Source organism: Syngnathoides biaculeatus, chromosome 2, assembly GCF_019802595.1.
Source record: "Syngnathoides biaculeatus isolate LvHL_M chromosome 2, ASM1980259v1, whole genome shotgun sequence".
NCBI classification, from domain to species: Eukaryota; Metazoa; Chordata; class Actinopteri; order Syngnathiformes; family Syngnathidae; genus Syngnathoides; species Syngnathoides biaculeatus.
The window spans coordinates 24,723,381-24,746,996 of record NC_084641.1 but is presented as its reverse complement, the minus strand read 5'-3'; the positions used below and the strand labels follow the sequence as shown (position 1 = coordinate 24,746,996).

Below are 23,616 nucleotides of genomic sequence, written 5' to 3'. Positions count from 1 at the left end.
TGGCCTGTCCCGAGATCATATGACCGCTACATCAGCACATGCACAATGATTATTATGAATGATTGTTGTACAGGCAGTTTTTTGAAAAACGATACAAGTGCAAACCTAACAAAATATAAATACAGATAATTTCCAATATTCTGAGCATATGGATAGCGGCAAATTGGTGGTGCACATTGTACATTGGTAGAAGGGTTTCCCAGATTTTATACATTATACGCATTGTACTTCAGGACGCATTATACTCGAGAAATTACGGTGTGTGCAAATGTATTGTGAAGCTTGTTATCGGGGTTCAGGGTCATATGTACTGCATGTGCGCATTGAAGTCATTCACTTGTTCGAGGTCTTTTCACCTTGACTAACGTGAAGGATAACTGCTCTCCTTGTTGCTCACAGTCACACCTTTGACGCAATCAATTCAACCTTTTAAAAGGTAAAATGATCCTTTGTTCATTCTTGATCAATAAAGGTGAAGATGATGAATATTTTTTTCTGCCACTATGGATTCATGAGTAAACATTTTCCATATTCAAATAGCCCCGCTTAAAGTTCCATTTATTTAAAAATTCAGGCAATATTACCTGTTATAAAGTGAATCGTTATTGAGAAAGTAAAGAGTGGTCAGCAATTGAAATACACTTATTTTTTATTTTTTTTTTATAACAATAAAGACAAAAGTGCATAACGGCAATGACTGCTTCGTAAATATCACGAGTTGCACAAATGATGTGTGTTGCCCTTTAACTCTGCGGCTCCAAACGCGAAAATGATCCTAATAACTCATTCAAGCCCTTGCACAGTTTTTTTTTTCCCTTCGCAATCGTAATAATGGTGAAGACATGCAATTGTTCCGACGCGCACACACTATTCTTTTGTATCTCAGAAGTAGCACCCTTTATTTTGCTCCCTGCTATTGTCAGAATGCACGCTGGCTGCCTCGTCCTTCCATTTCAGCTCACACATCCCAGTTGTGTATCGCAAGGTTCTCTCCAGTGGCATTGATGCTAAATACAGCTTGAGTTTTAAAAAAAAAGTTTGTAAAATGTCCCCACCTCCACAAGAAAAAAAAAAAAGAAACGCTGAAGACACTAAGATGCTTTTTGTGTTGGTTTTCATGGAGAAGGCATATTATGAATTACAATACAAACCCTATGTATCCAAAAGTGGATGGAACAACTTCAGAAATCATATTGCGACTCATGAAACTTCATTTTGGACAGCTGACGCCAAAGACATGCTCGCATTTGGAATTTGAAAACTTTTAAGAATATTTTGTTTTCCTTAGAATCAATTCTGACCTTTTGATGGATAACACCTGCCAATAATTGAAATGCTCAAATTAGTCAAATCTATGGATTTTCAAAAGAGAATCCTGCAGGCCGCGTTTTTAACTGCTATTGATCAAATTATTATTATTCTTCTTGAAAATGACCCGTGCATATAATTGAAGCATAATTTCAGAGGTTGTATGGAGGTCGAAATGTGTCTTCATGTGTTTGGTCCCTTGTTGGGGATGACGGTGGTGGGGGGGCTGCTGCTTGTACACTGGCCAGCGGTCTTCCAACTGGAAGGATTTACTTTAGAGAAGGCTCAACTGGACTCCTTGAAAGTAACGGCTCCAACTATCACTCAGAGAAGACGCAGGTGTAGAGCTTTGGTCGCACAAATCCGCGTATGAAGTCAAGGCTTCTTCGTACATGCATTCTATAGCTCATTCTCTGCGGTTTCTTCGACCTTGGCTCTCTCTCACCCATGTGCATCATCAAGCAACTCGCGTCCTCCTCCGCATCCCATCTACAATAGGGGTTCGGTGACCTTTCAACCCTGCAACCCACAGCTCACACCCACACTCAGCCAGGTCAGCTCGTGTACACAGTGAAGAAAATTAGTATTTGAACACCCTGCTGTATTGCAAGTTCTCTGCAGCCCTATGGGGGCACAAACCAGTGCAATCTGTAGGCCGGTCCCAAGCCCGGATAAATGCAGAGGGTTGCATCAGGAAGGGCATCCGGCGTAAAAACTGTGCCAAACAAATATGAGCGTTCATCTAAAGAATCCCATACCGGATCGGTCGTGGCCCGGGTTAACAACGCCCGCCCCCGGCACTGCTAACCTGCAGGGCGTCGGTGGAAATTCAGCTACTGTGGGTCGAAGACAAAGAAGAGGAGGAAACCGGATCCAGCGTCAGAAGAAAAAGAGGAATGCACAGAGCCTACAACTGAGTGTAGGGACTTTGAATGTTGGGACTATGACAGGAAATGCTCAGGAGTTGGTTGACATGTTGATTAGGAGAAAGGTTGATATTCTGTGCATCCAAGAGAGCAGGTGGAAAGGTAGTAAAGCTAGAAGTTTGGGAGCAGGGTTTAAATTATTCTACCACGGAGTAGATGGGAAGAGAAATGGAGTAGGGGTTATTTTAAAGGAAGAGCTGGCTAAGAATGTCTTGGAGGTGAAAAGAGTATCAGATCGAGTGATGAGACTAAAATTTGAAATTGAGGGTGTTACGTATAATGTGGTTAGCGGCTATGCACCACAGGTAGGATGTGACCTAGAGTTGAAAGAGAAATTCTGGAAGGACCTAGATGAAGTAGTTCTGAGCATCCCAGACAGCGAGAGAGTTGTGATTGGTGCAGATTGTAATGGACATATTGGTAAAGGAAACAGGGGCGATGAAGAAGTGATGGGTAAGTACGGCATCCAGGAAAGGAATTTTGAAGGGCAGATGGTGGTGGACTTTGCAAAAAGGATGGAGATGGCTGTAGTGAACACTTATTTCCAGAAGAGGGAGGAACACATAGTGACCTACAAGAGCGGAGGTAGAACCACGCAGGTAGATTATATTTTGTGCAGACGATGTAATCTGAAGGAGGTTACTGACTGTAAAGTAGTGGTAGGGGAGAGTGTAGCTCGACAGCATAGGATGGTAGTATGTAGGATGATTCTGGTGGTGGGTAGGAAGATTAAGAAGACAAAGGTAGAGCAGAGAACCATGTGGTGGAAGCTGAGAAAGGAAGAATGTTGTGCGGCCTTCCGGAAAGAGGTGAGACAGGCTCTCGATGGACAGCAGAAGCTCCCGGAAGACTGGACGACGACAGCCAAGGTGATCAGAGAGACAGGCAGGAGAGTACTTGGTGTGTCTTCTGGTAGGAAAGGGGAGAAGGAGACTTGGTGGTGGAACCCCAAAATACTGGGAGTCATACAAGGAAAGAGATTAGCGAAGAAGAAGTGGGATACTGAGAGGACTGAAGAGAGGCGAAAGGAGTACATCGAGATGCGACGTAGGGCAAAGGTAGAGGTGGCAAAGGCTAAACAAGAGGCATATGAAGACATGTACACCAGGTTGGACACGAAAGAAGGAGAAAAGGATCTCTACAGGTTGGCCAGACAGAGGGATAGAGATGGGAAGGATGTGCAGCAGGTCAGGGTGATTAAGGATAGAGATGGAAATGTGTTGACTGGTGCCGGTAGTGTACTAAATAGATGGAAAGAATACTTTGAGAAGTTGATGAATGAAGAAAATGAGAGAGAAGGAAGAGTTGAAGAGGCAAGAGTGAAGGACCAGGAAGTGGAAATGATTACTAAGGCGGAAGTCAGAAAGGCATTACAAAGGATGAAAAATGGGAAGGCAGTTGGTCCTGATGACATACCGGTAGAGGTATGGAAGCAATTTGGAGAGATGGCTGTGGAGTTTTTGACCAACTTATTCAACAGAATACTAGCGGGCGAAAAGATGCCTGAAGAATGGAGGAAAAGTGTTCTAGTTCCCATTTTTAAGAACAAAGGGGATGTTCAGAGCTGTGGGAACTATAGAGGAATAAAGTTGATGAGCCACACAATGAAGTTATGGGAAAGAGTAGTGGAGGCTAGACTCAGGTCAGAAGTAAGTATCTGCGAGCAACAGTATGGTTTCATGCCTAGAAAGAGTACCACAGATGCATTATTTGCCTTGAGGATGCTCGTGGAAAAGTACAGAGAAGGTCAGAAGGAGCTACATTGTGTCTTTGTGGATCTAGAGAAAGCCTATGACAGAGTACCAAGAGAGGAACTGTGGTACTGCATGCTCAAGTCTGGTGTGGCGGAGAAGTATGTTAAAATAGTACAGGACATGTATGATGGCAGCAGAACAATGGTGAGGTGTGCCTTAGGTGTGACAGAGGAATTTAAGGTGGAGGTGGGACTGCATCAGGGATCATCTCTGAGCCCCTTCCTGTTTGCAGTGGTAATGGATAGGCTGACAGATGAGGTTAGACTGGAATCCCCTTGGACCATGATGTTCGCAGATGATATTGTGATATGCAGTGAAAGCAGGGAGCATGCAGAGGAACAATTGGAAAGATGGAGACATGCACTGGAAAGGAGAGGAATGAAGATTAGCCGAAGTAAAACAGAATATATGTGCGTGAATGAGAAAAGTGGAGGGGGAAGAGTGAGGCTACAGGGAGAAGAGATAGCGAGGGTGGAGGACTTCAAATACTTGGGGTCAACAATACAGAGCATTGGAGAGTGTGGTCAGGAAGTGAAGAAACGGGTCCAAGCAGGTTGGAACAGCTGGCGAAAGGTGTCTGGTGTGTTATGTGACAAGAGTGTCTGCTAGGATGAAGGGCAAAGTTTACAAACCAGTGGTGAGGCCGGCCATGATGTACGGATTAGAGACAGTGGCACTGAAGAAACAACAGGAATCTGAACTGGAGGTGGCAGAAATGAAGATGTTGAGGTTCTCGCTCGGAGTGACCAGGTTGGATAGGATTAGAAATGAGCTCATTAGAGGGACAGCCAAAGCTGGATGTTTTGGAGACAAGATTCGAGAGAGCAGACTTCGATGGTTTGGACATGTTCAGAGGCGAGAGAGTGAGTATATTGGTAGAAGGATGCTGAGGATGGAGCTCCCAGGCAAAAGAGCGAGAGGAAGACCAAAGAGAAGGTTTATGGATGTGGTGAGGGAAGACATGAGGGCAGTTGGGGTTAGAGAGGAAGATGCAGGAGATAGGCTAAGATGGCAAAGATGACACGCTGTGGCGACCCCTAACGGGACAAGCCGAAAGGAAAAGAAGAAGAAGCTGTATTGCAAGTTCTGCCACTTAGAAATCATGGAGGAGTCTGGAATTTTCATCGCTGGTCCATGTCCACTGAGAGAGATAATCTAAAAAGAAAAATCCAGAAATCACAATGTATGACATTTTAACGATTTATTTGTGTGATACAGCTGCAAATAAGTATTTCAACACCTAAGAAAACAAATGTTAATATTTGGTACAGTAGCCTTTGTTTGCAATTAAAGAGGTCAAACGTTTCCTGTAGTTGTTCACCAGGTTTGCACACACTGCAGGAGGGATTTTGGCCCACTCCTCCACACAGATCTTCTCTAGATCAGACAAATTTCTGGGCTGTCGCTGAGAAAACACAGAGTTCCAGCTCCCTCCAAACATTTTCGATTGGGTTTAGGTCTAGAGACTGGCTAGGCCACGCCAGAACCTTGATATGCTTCTTACGTAGCCACTCCTTGGTTTTCCTGGCTGTGTGTTTCGGATCATTTTCATGTTGAAAGACCCAGCCATGACCCATCTTCAATGCTCTGACTGAGGGAAAGCGGTTGTTCCCCAAAATGTCACAATACATGGCCGTGGTCATCTTCTCATTTAATACAGTGCCGTCGTCCTGTCCCATGTGCAGAAAAACACCCCCAAAAGGATGATGCTACCACCCCCATGCTTCACAGTAGGGATGGTGATCTTGGGATGGAACTCATCATTCGTCTTCCTCCAAACATGGTGAGTGGAATTATGACCAAAAAGTTCCATTTCGGTCTCATCTGACCACAAAACCTTTTCCCATGACTCCTCTGTATCATCCAAATGGTCATTGGCAAACCTAACACGGGCCTTGAAATGTGCTGGTTTAAGCAGGGGAACCTTCCGTGGCATGCGTGATTTCAAACGATGACGTCTTAGTGTATTACCAACAGTCATCTTGGAAACTGTGATCCCAGCTCTTTTTAGGTCATTTACCAAGTCCTGGCGTGTAGTCCTGGGCTGATTCCTCACCTTTCTAAAGATCATTGGTCTTGCATGGGGCTCCACTCTGATTGCGACTGACCGTCATGTTTAGCTTCTTCCATTTTCTAATGATTGCTCCAACGGAGCACCAAGCTGCTTGGCAATTTCTGCGTCGCCTTTTCCAGTAGTGTGGACTTGTACAATTTTGTCTCTGGTGTCTTTGGACAGCTCTTTGGTCTTGGCCATGTTACAAGTCTAAATCTTACTGATTGTATGGGGTGGACAGGTGTCTTTATGCAGCTAACGACTTCACAGAAGTGCATCTGATTCAGGATGATACATGGAGTGAAGGTGGACTTTTAAAGGCGGACTAACAGATCGTTGAGGGTCAGAATTCTAATTGATAGACGGGTGTTCAAATACTTATTTGCAGCTGTATCACACAAATCGTCAAACAAATGAAAATTTCAGACCCCGCCATGATTTCTAAGTGGGAGAACTTGCAATACAGCAGGGTCTTCAAATACGTATTTTCTTCAGTGTATGCTGCAACTTTGTTTCTGTTGTGTTCCCCTGCACGGACAAGGCAGATATGTATGTTGCAATATATATACAGAGTGTTGGTTTTGATGTCACTGTGCAGAAGAAGTGACATTCAAGACATTCTATAACTCCTATAGCGTCGATAAAAGATGCTCTTGCCTTCTATACCCCAATGCTTTTCAATTCATTTCATTTTTTTCCCTGCCCCAAAAAGCTTATTTGACCTTTATCCAGTTCATTCTCTCCTCTTTTAGTTTGTGATCATCAGCGCATATGATCAAATGGTTCAATAATAAGTCTCCAGTGAAAGAGGTTAAAAAAAAAAAAACCACACATACACAAACGTGTCTGATTTGATGTTCAGGGCTGTCTATTATACCGCCGGCATTGAATATGAGCAGTGACGAAGGCATTCCAGACAGCTTCTGTACAGACAGTCTAGACAGATTCTCTGTCAGTGAATGGCACTCCAGCTACCAACAAGAGACCTGGCTATGGTCCCTCCATGGAGTTGCCATCACTGCGCTTGTGTTACTGGATGCAGACATTATGCTGCTATAAAACCAGAAAGCTCACCCGAGCCCACTCTGACTGACGCTTTCCACGAGGCAGTGACAAAGCACACCCGAATATTTCAAAAGTACACGCATTCATGGAGGCACTTCTTCTTCTTTTTTTTTTTTTTTTTACAAGCCGAACTCATCACATTCTCGTTCCACTTCCCTCCACTCTCCTCGTATGAGCTAGTGATCTCGTAGTGTAAGAGTACTCCTCTCAATGCCCGGGAGTTGTGTTAGTCATGTCACAAGCGAGTCGAGAGTCCCCGGCTGAGAAAATGTGCTTTTTAAAAAAATCGTGGAAGACGGAAGTTAAAAAGGTGTCACGAGTGTGTCATCACGAACACCCGTGATGGCACTTTTACACGTTTTTTTCTTTTTTTTTTTTTTTTTGCCTTTAATATTGTGCCTGTCAGTGTCGACAAAGTGAGCGTTTCATTTTTGAACATATCCTGTATCCGATGTAGACGTAGGTGCGCGGGAGGAGGGCAATTACACTTGCACAAATTGCAAGAATGAAACTACCCTCAGCATACATTGAAATGTCAATGAATAATAAGAAGCTGACGCCCACTTGAGAAAATGTCAGCCTCACACATTTGCAAAATACTTGTTAACTGTCATGTCGACCTCTGCAAGAACGAGTGCATGTGCCCCGCGTGTTTGCCTGTATGTATTTATCGGGTCACATACGACCACCACCACTGACTGTGGAGGAAAGACAGGTGCACATTACATTATTTTTTTTGTGCTGCTTCGGCAAGCTGGCTGACTCGCGACCAGAACAAAGTGGTGAGAGCCTAGAACTCCAATTCTAAAGTCTTTCCCTGGCTCCCAGTCAGTTTTAGAATAGATTTTAAAGTTCTACTTCTGGATAATAAATCACAAAATGCTTTTAGGTCCTGAATACATGAAAAAAAATGCTCATGGAATACAAAGCCAGAAGGGCTCTGAGATCGACTGACTCAGGTCAAATCGCGGAGTGCAGAGTCCAAAGCACGGGCCGCCAAATGTATTGTTTGATTATCCATCCATCCGTTATCTTTGCCGCTCATCCTCACGAGGGTCGCGGGGAGTGCTGGAGCCTATCCCAGCTGTCAACGGGCAGGTGGCAGGCTAGACACCAAACTCGTTACCAGCCGACCGCAGAGCACATAGATAGAAACAACCGCTCTCACAATCATACCTAGGGTCAATTTAGAGTGTCCAATTAATGTTGCATGTTTTTGGGACGTGGGAGGAAACCGCAGTGCCCGGAGGAAACCCACGCAGGAACGGGGAGAACATGCAAACTCCAAACAGGCGGGTCCGGGATTGAACCCAGGACCTCAGAACTGTGAGACCAACGCTTTACCAGCTGAGCCACTTCCTATTAATTTGTGATTATTTAATAATAATGATATCTTTTGGCAACTTTCAAGTGTTTCATACTGGGCTGCACCAGCTACAATGGGACATTTGTCTCAGTGCATGTGTAACAAAGCACATGATTTATGTTTCATTTTGGTGCTACTTGCGGCTCCTGATATTTGCATCAACGTGTCTCGAATGACTGTGCAGATGAACACGAAGAAAAATGTTGACGTATGACTCAGTAGTCTTGCTCGTGTCCCTGGGCACATGCAGTTTACCGTGCATGTGTGTGTGTGTGTGTGTGTGTTCGTGGGTGTCCACGCGCACATGTGCGTGTGTGCGTTAATGTGTTTATAGTAACTCTTGAGCCATAAGCCCATCCTCATTGTGGTTGAGCCGGCTACGGGCCGGGCTTCCTGTCGAAGAATGGGTCAATTCTCACATGTCCCTCTACTTTCTTTTCCACTTTGTTACACAACAAATTTCTCCTCTATCAGATGTCCATCACAAAAGAGCCCCCGAACGGTCTCAAACGCGATCACGTACTTGATACAGAACTACGAGAGCGAGAAAGCAACGCAAAATCCATTAATCTTATCTGCTCAGCTGGAGCCATCAACACACAACCGTTCACATTTACACTGATGGACAACCTAACATGCATCTTTTTGGAGTGGAAAAAAGCCACAACCCCCCCCCCCCAAATAAAACAAAAACAAAAAAAACATCCATGTATCTATTTTCTTAGCCGCTTATCCTCACAAGGGTCACAGGCAACGGGCAGGAGGCGGGGTACACCCGAATCTGGCTGCCAGCCAGTCGCAGGTCACATGGAGGCAGACAACAGTCGCACTCACAATCACACCTCGGGGCAATTTAGAGTCTCCAAATTAATGTTGCATGATTTTGGAATGTGGGAGGAAACCGGAGTGTCCGGATTAATAACCCACGCGGGCACGTCTTTCCAAAAGTCAGAGGTGGGGTGGTGCAGTTCTTCGGGAATGAGTCAAAGTTTATGACCAAACGATCAAACTTTCAAAGTGTGGTAATATCAAACACGATGACTGTGAAGCATATTTAGGCAGATAATTCAATGTCCAATGCAGGGCCAGCCTTACCCAACGTGGCGACCCAGGCGAAATTTTGTATGGCGCCCCATTCGTTTGGGGAGTTGCATACATTTACGAGAGAAATTCAGTCACATTTTCTATTACATTTTCTTTCATTTATGCGATAACATTTTACCCAGTGTTTTTATTCTTCATTTCAACATGATATTGTTTCTGCCGAACAGCGAATGACTCGCTGTGATGACCCCTGATGGGACAAATTGAAACCTGTAACAATGACCTCCTTTTTCCATTTTACCTCCTTTTCGTCTTTGCTCTCTGGGCAATTAGATTTCATTTTGACGTTCACAGAAGTGGCTTGCTCAGTGGGGCGTCTGGTTAGAGCGTGGACTATAGAAGTAAATTAGTGCCACCAGGATTTGAATTTGAATATAAAGTGATCACATTTTCAATAGTTGTATTTCAGTGTAACTTTTCAATGTTAACAATTCAACCGGCTACAACTCGCTGTCTAAAATTCACCGTCTGTGCCACCGGGCAGGGTTACTTCAGGTCAGAACCGAACAGCCAGCCAATCCAGTTACGCTTTCTTAGTATGTGACGTCACGTGACTAAGAAAGCGTAACTGCGATTGGCTGGCTGTTCGGTTCTGACCTGAAGTAACCTTGCCTGGTGGCATAGACGGTGAATTTTAGACAGCGAATTGTAGTCGGTTGAATTTAAGACAGTGAATCCCAGGGTACCAATCACGTGACAATCCCCGACATTTCTACAGACAAGCTAGGCGTTGCAGACGACATCACCATGGCAACGTCCACAGACCAATGTGTAGGCGACGAGCGGCGGATGTTTTCTGCCTACTTTAATTCACCCGATGATGTCGCCAAAGCTGGATATGTACAGAAGATCAAACTCTGTGGAGATATCGATCTGTATACTCTCCACAACGACGTACTTTCAAAGGGTTCTGAAAGACTTCCCTGAAGTAGAATATCCGGACATTAGAAATACACACGCTTTCTGCTTACGCAATGATCAGAACAGACTTTCAAATAACCATTTGCCTTGTGTACTCGAGCTTCGTTGAGATCTGCATGTCGTATATTTGCACGCCACTTTTTTTTTTTTTGTTGCCGTTTTTTTTTCGATACCTCCATTGTATCTTCTCCTTCATGCAATCTAATCTTTGGAACACGGGAAAAATCCCTTCCCAATGTCTCTGTTTCCGCGATTTCCACATCCGTGGACGCAACAAAAATCTGGCATGATGACGATGGACAGCTGACTGCTTGTCTGCAACAATGGCGGTCAAGTACCCAGATGAACAGGCGTGACGTCACGTGCAACCCAGCCATAGTAGCCAGTTGAATTTCAGACAGTAAATTGTAGCAACTATTGAAAATGTGATGATTTTACATTTCAAATTCAAATCCTGATTTCTGAGGCATTTCAAATTCAAATCCTGGTGGCACTAATTTACTTCCATAGTTGGCCTCACCGTTCTGAATACCAGGGCTCGAATCCCAGCCCTGCCTCTGTGGAGTTAGCGTGTTTTCCCTGTGGATTTTCTCCAGGTACTCCATTTTCCTCCCACATGCATTAATTGGAGACTCTAAATTCTCTTTCTGTGTGACTGCGTGTTCAAGTGGTTCTTTGTTTCTATGTAGCCTGCGATTGCCTGGCAAACAGTTCAGGGTGTACCCTGCCTCCTGCCTGAAATTAGCTGGGATTGGCTCCGGTAATTGTGAGGATAAGCGGCTCAGATAATGGAACGATGGACATTTAGAATCTTCTCTGAGGCAACAATCATTTGCCGATCAGCCGGATGAGGAGGGCGTGGAGAACTGGTACTTATTTGGTTTTATCATATGTAGTGATATTAATTAGACAGTGCTTAACATTTGAATCTGTATTTTTCCATTTAAAGAGGTTATAGTTGTCAAGTTTTTGTAAATTCACAGCTTCCCCACTTGAAAGAGTTTGACTCATTCCCTGAAGAGTTCATTTGTATTTAACTCTACGACCAGGCATTTTTTTCCCCTTTTTTTCCTCCTTTCAGTTTGTCATTCAGTAGTTTAGTTTGAAAATTCATCAAGAAATGTGATTCCTTCTATTGGCCATAAGGTGCACCTGGTGTTTTAGGTGCTTTTGCATTCAAATTATATTTAAGAGGTGGGAAAACCTCAGGAAAAAAAGAAAATACTCTGCTGTTAATAACCAGTAACAGAATCATAACGCGCATATTTGCAATATATCAAGTACAACCCTTTGATTTACTCATGGTCATATTTATCATATTTATTCATGATAAAGGTGCTCACTGAATGTTTCACGCTTGAATAATGTCTGTTACAATACTTTTGCTCTCTTAAAAAGTGTGTTCTCTAGATGTAAATATTATGAAATGAATGCTGGAATTCTGAACTTTTGTGTCATATTCAACTTTTGATCCGAAACCTAAATATCTTCCGTATCCAACAAAAACATTGGAATTGACCTTTCCGTTACATTTTTTTTTTTGCAATCCAACCCATGCGGAGCACCGATAGTAAACCGCCGGTCTACCCCAATCTTAACATATTGTACTGTCAGACCGTCAAAGCAAGCAATCTCCTATTGTTATCCTGTCTCTTGATCATAAGTACTTCTTATCTTTTGATTATCTGTATTTTTTTTTAGAAGCGTTTGTTTGCATCCCGTTTGCTGTCAGCTGTGGCTTGTTGTGTCGCTTTTAATGCTCCAGGCAGGGACACTGATTCCCAGCTACTTCACCTTTCTCCTCTTTACTTATTAAGTGCTCATTAATCTTAACTTCATTTTACTCCTCACCTCGTTCATCCCAGTAGAAACAGTCGGCTCATTAAGGGCTTTATTTTCGTAGCCTGTGCGATGTGTGCCGGAGCGCATATGGTGACATGCCTTGATTGCCGTGCGAGTCCAAGTGTGTTTGCTAATTTAGCGGTCCTGTCTGTTCCAAAATAGATGAGGGTGTGTGCTTTGATGGCCACCCAGTGCATTTGATCATTTGGGGGTTGAAAGTCAGTCTCAACTGAATGCCTACTAAGACCATGTCTAATTTCTGGCACAAGGTAAACCACGAAGTCAGTGAATTTGATCGTGGTGCAGGCAGACAGGCGAATGCAAGCTCCACAGACAAATGTGCTGGATCAGACATATTTCATTCATAAATATGTGAACAGCAGACATCAAACCCTATGAATCATTGTAGAAGACGACTTATTGACGTCGTCATTATAATGCAGCCTTCCATTCTCTCAGTCAGGTTTCGGGCCACTGGCTTTAGCATGCTGACCCAGACTTCCCTCTCCTCCTCCTCCGAGGTGATACCGAGAGAAATAGTCTCTACAGCGTGTTCTGGGTCATCCCCAGGGTCACCTCCCGGTGGGATATATCCAGAACACCTCACGAGTGAGGCGTCAAAGAGGCATCCTGATCAGATCCTGCAAGACCAAGCTTCTCACCCTATTTCTGAGGAGGAGACTGGAAATGCCGCTTAGGGAACGGCTGCTTGTATCAGGGATCGTGTCCTTTCAGTCAAAGACCAACAGCTTGTGAAAAATATGTCAGGGTAGGAACGTGGCTCGACTGGTAAATTGGGAGCGTCGCTCCTTCTTCACCCCAACAGACCGATACAAACTCCGCATCACTGCAGACGCTGCACCGATCCGCCTGTCAATCTCGCGTTCCATTCTTCCCTCACTCGCGAACAAAAACATAGAAAAACGAGGTACCAAAAATATGAAAAATAGTTCGCTCCTCTGAGCTCTCAGGCAGACAATTAAGTGTCATGTTTTACCAAACCAACTTTTTCAAGTATTTGAGGCGTCACATTGCCTCTTCGGTCCCTCAGTCAACGTTGAATAAGAATCAAAATCGTCCTTGCATTTGTGAGCTCCAAATGCCGAGAGGATTGAAATTAGATCATTCAAATTTCACGAGTGATGATCTCCACCTACTGTACCTCTCCGCCCCCAAGCCGGCACCGCTGTCAATAAACATGTGCTCTTAAGTGGGTCTTCTACATGGAGGTAATTTAGCAGAGGAAAGGGGGCGGACCTAGCCAAATATGGAAAAAATTGGATAAGAGACTTGGTCATACAGAAGTAGTTTTCAGAGGGGTCTTCTCTGTCTAATTGTATGACAACATTTTTTAAAATGAAATTGACACTTTTATCCTTAGTCCCTGTTAGAGAGTCACTCTATTGAGGTCAAAATAGCCCAAATATGGAACCTTAAATGTTTTGTAATATGTCACTGTTGTGAGCACCCACTCGCGGAGCACAGATCGAGACCGTGGCCAATTGCTAACGACAAACTGTAATGGTGGAAATAGATTACGTTAGTATGACGAAGTAACCTCCAGTTGTGCCAAATAGCCACTGATGTAATGAAATCGGAAACAACCGTCAATGATTCTGATTCTGATCCCAATTGACTTTGGGCGAGAGGCATGAAAACTACACACAAGGGAGGCCAAAGGTTTGAGAACCACTGGGGGCTACTTTCAGTCTGGAACAGTCAACTTGCACTGCTTCAATCTATCCATCCATCCATTCATTTTTTTTAGCCGCGTATCCTCACAAGGGTCGCGGGGAGTGCTGGAGCCTATTCCAGCTGTCAACGGGCAGGAGGCGGGGTACACCCTGAACTGGTTGCCACCCAATCGCAGGGCACATGGAGACAAAAAGCCACACTCACAATCACACTAAGGGGCAATTTAGAATGTCCAATTATTGTTGCATGTTTTGGGGCGTGGGAGGAAACCGGAGTGCCCCGGAGAAAACCCACGCAGGCACGGGGAGAACATGCAAACTCCACACATTGAGGGCTGGGACTGAATCCGGATCCTCAGAACTGTGAGGCAAACTTTTTACAGCGGATCCACTGTGCCACCTGAAAAAAATCTCATATACAGAAAATTCATTGAGAACAATAATTATATTTTAGTATTTAAATATTACCAAGAGCTTCTACATATTGGCGTATCTTCAAGTAAAGAAATTTGAAATAAATTCAAATTTTTTTGATTACCAATGCTATGAATTTGTGGTAGCTGTGGCATTCACCTAAGAGCAATACATTGGGTCGTGGTTTAATAACTTCAAAGACTATATGTTGTTATACAGTTGTAAATAATGACAATAATATTTTTTTAATCAAAAATTAAGTTGTTTAATATTACTAGTCTTGAAGTTTACCGAATGCCAATGTATTATTCATGCTACTTGTTCAGGTAATATTGATTTAACGATTAATGTGAATTTAATTCCCTATAAAACAAAAGAGAAACATTGTTAAAATAATCACATTTTTTTGTTGCTGTAAATAAAATAAAATCATTTCTTAAGCGTGAAATAACATTTCTCAGATTTATGTTTGAATATAGTCATGCAAGTTTGAACTACACTGTAATGGATTGGAAGAGCAAGGCTCACTCCATCGACTATTAAAATGTGGAAGAAAATTTAACCCACACACAGAACGCAATAAATGGGAGAGCAGAGACGAGCCAACGCTCCGATTCACAGTACAAAAGCTTCAAGCGCCGATCGTTTTGATAAATACAAGTAATGCTCACCACAAATGTCAGACGAGACAGTTGTCGCTCTTGAGTGAAAGTATGGAAGCGTGGCCTTAAGAGCCGAGACGTCTCTCGTCCTCCTCCACTGTCATTTCGTGCTGCTCAAATGCAGTTAAGTCGTCTGCAGGTTATATTTTATGAATATTTAAAAAGAAAAATATGTGTTAAACCAACCAATTGTGATTATTTCCCAAGCTTTGGTATTTTTTTCTTTGGGTCATCCATTCCCTGGGTTTGTTGTCTTCTAGTACTCAATGTGGCTAATTCGTCGCTGCTGCCGCCAATTTTTTTTTTTTTTTTTTTTTTTTCAATTTTCTTGAGCCCCAGCAGCCGTGCCAAAACCACTTGCCTTGACTCAGTCACAGCGGAAAATCATTGAGAGCTCTCCCGCGGCGCTACTGTAGGCGTGCGTGAGTCTGCACGTTTGTCATCTCAAACTAAATATGTTCATCAAACGAGGCATTTTGTGCAGGACAAAGGACGCAAATTCAAATGGGAAAACTTCAGAGAAAGAGGGTGCGTGCGTTACGGAGTTTGCCTTTGAGTCATTCGCTGCAGAGAAAAGCGAAATCTGAGTGTGTGTAGGATGAACCTCCAGCTACGTCCTTACCAGTCGCGTCGACGTGTCACTCTAGCTCGCAGATGGGATGATTCATTTAATTGGTGCGGCATAAGGCCTGCCGCACAACAAAGGGACGCGACCGAACCGTTGCGGAATCGGTGGCGTTCTGCGCGGTCGCTCACGAGTTTAGCCACGACGTGAAATCTAAATTGCAATTGAGGGCCCTCATAACGGCGCAGATGTAACGGCCAAACAAAAATCCAAGGTTGTTGTACGTGACCTTTCAAAATGACATTTCCAGGTGCGAAGCAGCAACTGCAACCCATACTAATACAGTATATGCGCTATACACTGTAACAATAATACTGAACTATATTTTTATAATTCCATTTTGTACCCGCTAAAAAAACCAGTGCGTGGAGATTCTATGGAGCCAACATCCTCACAAATAGCCACACTCTTTTTTGTTGCCCATTTCTTGTCTTTGTGTTAACATAATACAGCGACAGCGGCCATAGCAGTTCGCCTCTACCTTGATAATTACTCCAATTATTTTGTTTATTCAATTGAAGAAAAAAACATACAGTAGAGTGTATATTCTGTTTATGTGGTGTCTTTATTTCCCATTTAGAACACCAATGTTTTTTTTTTTTTTCTGTGAGGGTCACTTGCCCAATGAATGGGTTTAGTATTAGTTCCAAATTCAGGACGAAATTCAGCAAACTATACATCCATTTTTTTAAGCACTAAGAAAATGACCTCATTTTGCATGCTAAGGGTGGTAATCTAGGATTCAAGAGCTTGGGTTTGTTTGTTTTTTCTGCTCTGGATGAGTTGTCACTTTGATCTTGGCGTGATTTTCATACAATGGCCAGTATTGGGATGAGTCACAACTGTTCCATGTTTTCTCCGTTTGTTTGGCTCATGGCTCTCACCGTAGTTTGCTGGAATCCTAAAGCTTTAAGAGTGGCTTTGTAACCCTTTCCTGGTCGCTAGGATGTCAAATGGCAATTTGTTGGGGGTTTTGGAGATAGTTTGACTGATTCAATCTTGTCAGCACGGTTCTATTTCAGAGATTTATTGATTTAACAGGTCTGCAATTGGCTGGCTACCAGTCCAGGGTGTACCATCTGCTCATAGATGGCTTCAGCACTCCCGTGACCCTTGTGAGGCTAAGCGGCTCAGATCATGGATGGGTGTATTTAACAGGTATGGAGGTTATCAGACTTGTGTGTGGTCAGTAAACATAAACTCGGCTTTCCCAAAAATTGGATTAGCCCAAGTTATTTCATGATTTGACAAGGTTATATGTTCACAGAAGGTCAGGTAGCTTCAAATACAAATTTACTCCATAATTAATAAAATAATGGGAAAAATGCATTTTAAGTTTACTAGGGATATCTTGATCTGATATTTGCATTTGTTTAATGTTTGATGTGTCACAAGCTGCAAATAAAAAAAAAATAGAACATTTGAGAAAGGAGCAAATAATGGTTGACAGCATCACTGAAGTGACTCATAATATTCTATCATAATTACACTGACTTCTACGTGCACTTTTGATTTGTATCGATTTGTATCGCAGAAATCTCGGGCTCCATTGGAATAGCTGGACACATATTGTACTACATATTGTAAAACCTACTGGTGGAGCCTACTTATTAAAAGTGTACACAAATTAATAAATGTTTGGATGGATCGCATGGATAGGTCACATTGTTTCGTACGAGGCTGTGGGTTTGCATTTTGGCTCAGGCCTCAAAAAAATGGATGGATAAAATATTCAAGTGTACCCAAACGTTGTGGCTGTGCAGCATCCTCGGCTGTCCATGTACATACGTGTGTGTGTGTGTGTGTGTGTGTATGTTTGTGTGTATGTTTGTGTCCCTCAGAGTGATTAAAACGAGTGGGCGGCAGCAGCAACTGGTCTGCCAATGTGGCTCTGCATAGCAGACATGTTTCTCACTGCTAGATATTACTCATTTCCTCAGTCGTTTGCACACACACACACACACACGCACACATAGACACGCATGCTCGCACATACGCATGCGTGCACACACGCACACACACACACACACACACATACACACTTGACACCCACAATAGAGACAAACAGGGCTCTCAGTCATTTCTCTCGATTTTGCTCGCCTGTATCATTTCACACACAGATCGGAAGGTAGGTCGCCTATGTGTAGTTGCTGAGCCGCGCAGGTGTTGACGGTGGCAGTCGAGCAGCGTAAAGAGCCTGAAGAGCGGGTTCACCTCGTGGGACGTTTGGGATATGAATGGCATGCTACGCTGTGATGTCTGCTCAGCCCGCGCTAAGGTCAGTTTCTCGCCACAGCTCCATCCAGCAAGCTGCCTGCGCCCACATCAGGTTCGCGTCCGCGACGGGATTTCTGACTGACAGCTCTACAGGGACGCGTTCCCGCGGAGAAAGCGGAATGTCGTCCAAAGATTTAATCCTCATTCAAAGCGATTCTCAGATTCCAAATATTTTAGCCATCTTCCAATCAATCAAAAATGTATTCCTTTTCTTAAAAAAAAAAAAAAAAAAAAAGCCGTGGAAAAAAATTTGCATTTTTTTCCAAAAATTTCAAAGCCAAATGTGAAAGCGTGTACAGTATAACACTCCTATGATCACCGAGTTTTGATATAGTTTAACACTCCCACAGCAAAGCGAGCGCCTCTATATGCATGTGTGCACAGTGTAGGAGTCTTCTTTCAGAAGACATTTCTCTACAAACTCCTCCACATGCACAATATTCCTTCTCTGTTTTCACATACTGGTTGGCAGGTTTAATCTACCGCTTGGCTTATGTGGGGACTTTTTTTTTTCCTCATTTTTTTATGGGGTTATCAAAAGGACGAGGATATTTATTTTTGGAGGAAACGCGACTAATAATTAGTTTGGTGACGGAATATGACTAACGAAAAGGGATTTAGGGCTAGAGTATAGTCCAGTTTAAAAAATGATAGGTTTTCATTAAATTCAATAATTTAGCTTTTTGCTCAAGATCCCTCACCACCCCCAACCCCAACATCTTGTTTATCCATCCAAACATACTCAATACCATTTGTCCTGCTCAGGGTTGCAGGTGCTTGAGCCTGTCCCAGCTGACTTTGGGACAAAAAATCAGACGACACATGTAGATATGTACATTGTACACAGAGTCCTCCGTCTACGACTGAGATCCGTTCCTACACTAGCGACTTCACTCGGATTCCACCGTTAAAGTCAGAATTCACATGAAAATACTTTGTATAAAACAACAAATACATTGAAATAAACAGGATGATGTCCTGAGCATTACTGCTGAGAGGAGGATGGAGAAAAAGAAGGGGAGGATCTGCTTAGCCATTGCGAAGGAACCTGGTCCTCAACCCTCTCCATCTCGACAAGTATCAAAGAACCTTGTTTTGCGATCATTGTATCAGTCAGGAACGGAAACCCTTAACATGCACTATAAAATACGGGCTTTGTCTTTAATAATTGTCACCACGGTCGACCGACTGAAGCCTTGGTGGCGTTGGTGTCTCTCCTTTCTCCAATCTTTTTATGATCTTGGGCTTCGTTTCCATGGTAATAGATTTTTTTTGGGCTGCAGAAGCATTGCTAAAAGACACAGCTTTCTTCTTTTGTGGGATAATGTCTAAAAATGAGGGCGAAAAATGCGAAGATACTCCCGGCGCACAAATCCTAGACAAGCATTAGCCAGACAAAATGGCGGCCGGGGGAAGGGCATTGTAAAGTCGAAATGTCTTGGGTCAAGACCGTCTTAACCCGAGGACTCCCTGTAGTATAGTTTTTGGAAATGAACCCACACTGAACTACAGAGCAGGTATGCTTAGTTTGCACCTAGCACCAATACCAGTATCCTAACAAAATATTTTGATGTCAAAAATACCATGGTTCCAGTTTTTAGGACCGGTAGTTAAAAAAACGTACCAAAAAAAATCATGCGCCAGCACTCAATTCACATGGTGTCTCAAACGCGTGTACCCAAAAATGCTGACACTCAGCCAATAACTGCGTTTTCTTCCATGTTGTGTGTGCGTGACTGCGTGGGAACCAGAAGTTGGAAATCGCTTCAAACTGCCGACTTGCTCCTGTGGAGAAGTTAGCACGTTGTAGCATTAGTCACCAGGACGTAACCTCAGAGTCCGCAGCTCACGAGGCGAGATGAGCAAAGTTGTTGTTATATGCAGTGGATTCGCTTTGGCTTGGCATTCGATGCGCATCAGAGGTGGTGTTGCCAGCGAGAAATCGATAGAATCGAGAGCATGAGACGAATTAGCACGGATGCCCTGTTTGAAGCTCCTCAACAACATACAGGCTACACTCATCATCACTTATTATCCTCGTGGAACAAAAAGTTCCGATTTCTGACTTCCGTGGCTCCAGGTGCAATGAAAAACAGCGATGAACTGAGTGATAGACAACGTATTGTTTACGATGGGAAAAATCATCCAGCCGTCCAATTTCTCAGCCACTTATCCTCACGAGGGTAGCGGGAGTACTGGAGCCTCTCCCAGCTGTCAACGGACAAGAGGCGGGGTACACCCTGAACAGGTTGCCAGTCAATCGCAGGGCACGTGGAGATAGACAACAGTCGAACTCCCAATCACACCTATGGGCAATTTAGAGTGTCCAATCAATGCATGTTTTTAGGGTGTGCGGGGAAATCAGAGTGCCCGGAGAAAACCCCCCTCAGGCATGGAGAGAACATGAAAACTCCACACAGGCGGGGCCTGGATTTGAACCCCGATCCTCAGAACCGTGAGGCAGATGGTCTAACCAGCCGTGCTACTGTCCCGCCTGGGAGAAATCATTTGCATTCAAATGCAAGAATACTGCATGATAAAAGCTTGGAAGAGTTTTGAATATAAAGGCTCATATTTATCTCGAGGATTTCCCCATGGTTTTCTTCATAATGACCAAAATTCTTTTGAAAAATGCAACAAAGCTTTCAGGTAAAAATGGCTTTCGTGGTAGCAGCCATTATAATGAAGAAGGCGTTGAAGAAACAAAGGGTGGTCTACTTTGTTTATGTCATTATTGGATATATCATATACATTATATATTATAGATGTACACTTCTAAAGGTATGCAAATATATTTGTCATATAGTATATATGAGAATGAAGCCATTATCCAATTATTTAAAAAAATGAATGTTAAGAATAGTTTAATTCCATAACCACACATTTTTAAAGTGTATCATAATGTTTGGAATTTAGAAAAATTAATGTTTAAGGTGTTATTTGACAGGTTTTATTTCACTGATTTTTCTGATGGTTTATATTTTTGCTGTGGTTTCACTGCTGGCATCGAGGTACTTTATGCTGTTATGGTATTGAAGTTGAAATTTTGCTATCGTGACACCACCACCAATGTTTGATCGTATTGCATTGATTTCATATTTTTTGCATCAATCCAAATATACTCGAATCCAGTTGGAGGTGAAGACCCACATTTTTTTTTACTGTTTTACGGCAACGAGCCAAAGAGCCATATCATAGATATGGGTATCATTCCCTCCTCACACACATACCTTTGCTCAGCCAGATTTTTTGTAACACACCAACATGATAACAAGAAAAATCAACTCCTACAGAGTACCAAGACCACAGGCCAGTAATCTCAAAAACTAAACTCAAACTCCCAGTACAACCAAGTCCTGTTTTGTATGGCACAATTCTCATGTAATGAAACACAAAAATACTCGCAGGATTGGAGGTCTGAGTGCAACATCAGTCGCCATGCTAATGTCCGATATTCTCTGTTCAATGGTCGACAGTCGAAGGTCTGATACCATATGTTTAAGATGTTTATTTTCAGGACACCGAAGATTTCAGCGACATCACTAAGGCATTTTATTTCTTTTTAATAATGACCCTTCAATGTATGGCTTTTGGGCCCTTCCAATGTTCCAAGCCACTTGATATGATGCAAGCGTTCGTCTCTGGATGCTTCAATATCCTTTTAAACACTGCATCTGCTTTTCTGTATGATTTTTGTCAAAGTTGACAAACTTGTAGCTGGCAAGTTTAGTCCCTTTAAGAATATCCAGGTCAACGTTAGCATGGAGTAAGATGAAGTGAAGATTTGAAGCTGGGAAATGCGATAAACGTTTGACAGAAAAGGCAGAGTGGCTTGATGTTGCGCTCTCCCGCTCTAGTAAAAATGTCTTGTGCTCATCCACATTTTCATTTAACTGTACATTTTTCCCTGGCATTTTGAGAGCAAAATTGACAATTTCTTTTCTCCATAGATCACCACCAAACTGGGAAACTTCAAGCTCTTTTTACTCAATGTGAAAGCAATTTTGCGAAAATACCATGCTAACATTTCCTACCACGGTCATGTGACTGTGGTCAGGAGACGTAGGGGAGACGTATTTTCCTTGCCGATTTCATGCTGCTCAGGGTTAGCCGATTTCAGGTCCTTCCAGAGATGATCAACTGGGTTTAAGTCAGGGCCTTAGGTGAGCAATTCACAAATAGTTGTTCAGAAACCTCTCCTTTGTTATTTTCGCTCTGTGCTGAGAGTCATTGTCTAGTTGGAAGATGAACCTTCGGCTCACTCTGAGGTCTTGAGCACTCTGGAGAAGGTTACCGTTCGGGATATGTCTTAACTTGGGGGCATTGATCTGTTTTTTGATTACAACCAGTCATCCTGTCCCTACAGGTGAAAAACAAAAACAATATAAACAACCAACATGGCGTCACTGTTGGGACTGCATTGGACAGGTGAAGAGGAGTGGCTTGTTTTCCACACACGTACTGCTTAGAATTATGGCTAAATATTTCTCTCTTGGTCTCATCAGAATCTTTTTTCTCACCACCTTGGAGACCTCCAGGTGTTTTTTTTTTAAGCAAACTTGATCCGGGCTTTCATGCGTCTTACACTGAGGAGAGGCTTCAGCCGGGCAACTGTCCCGTAAAGCCCCGACTGCTAGAAAACTGCAGTGATGGCAACTTTCTCCCATTTCACGGCTGGCTTTCTAGAACTTTTTTCCATCTCGCGACTGAATCTCTACAGCTAAACCCCAGTGATCTTTGGGTTCGTGCTTATCCCGCTCACACCCAGGCCTTTCTCCCCTGATTTTTCAATTTGGCAATACGGCCAGCACAATGAAGGGTTCTGGTCGCCCCATTTTCTTCCACATAAGGATTATGGGGGCCACTGTGCTCTTAGGGACCTTAAGTGGAGCAGAAATCTTAACATAAATGATTTTAGCAATATAACAAAGAGCAAAAAATACTTTCTGAATACTTTCTGTACGCAATGTGTGTGTATGTATGTATCTATGTGTGTGTGTGTGTGTGTGTGTGTATATATATATCATTTTCAAAGTTTTTGCTTCTGATGGGACATTTTACTCTGTCAATTGAATGATTCTGAAAACATGTTAGAGGAGAGAATGAAATTGCTGTATGAAATTGGGTGTTAGTATTACTTTGGCACCAAATGTCTCCGTCCATCTGAGCCGCTGAATTTCACAACCGCAGCGCGCCGCCAACTTTTCAGCTTTCCACTCAGATGCATAAACAGCTTGCTCGTCTTCAACGCTTCATCTGTTTTTGGACCTCGTAACTCCACGAGCAACAGTTTACCCGCCGTTCTGCGGAATATCCCCGTCTCACCTCTCTCGCTGACGAGATGCGTGAGCGGACGCAGTCACTATGGTGACAGTGTGGCGAATTGCGAGACGGCGGTGCTGTAGGTTGCTGTCGGGTGAGCGCGGGGCCAAGAAGCAGCCTGCCATTGTGGCTGCGGGGACGGAGGGAACAGCTGACAAGACGGCCGTTGAAAGGACTCATTTTCAATGCACTTTTTTTTTTTTTTTTTTATGGAAGGAAAAGAATTAGCGTAGCTCCCCCGCACTTCTCCCTGAATGAAGCGAGACTCCAAAATCTGTGACAC

The 23,616-nt window shown here is 43.3% G+C and overlaps 1 protein-coding gene across 11 annotated transcripts in view; it reads left to right on the top strand.

Moving 5' to 3' along the window:
- The window catches only part of zmp:0000000926 (uncharacterized), an 86,910-nt gene that overhangs the window by 58,246 nt on the left and 5,048 nt on the right, over positions 1-23,616 (top strand). For 2 of the 11 annotated variants that reach the window (XM_061842760.1, XM_061842749.1), the window contains exons 2-3: positions 16,776-16,892; positions 17,855-18,012. The exons of 7 other annotated variants lie outside the window; for them this stretch is intronic. The gene's annotated coding sequence lies outside the window, so the exon portion shown is untranslated. The remainder of the gene's footprint in view (positions 1-16,775; positions 16,893-17,854; positions 18,013-23,616) is intronic. 2 more of the 11 variants (XM_061842788.1, XM_061842750.1) reach the window with 1 other exon arrangement.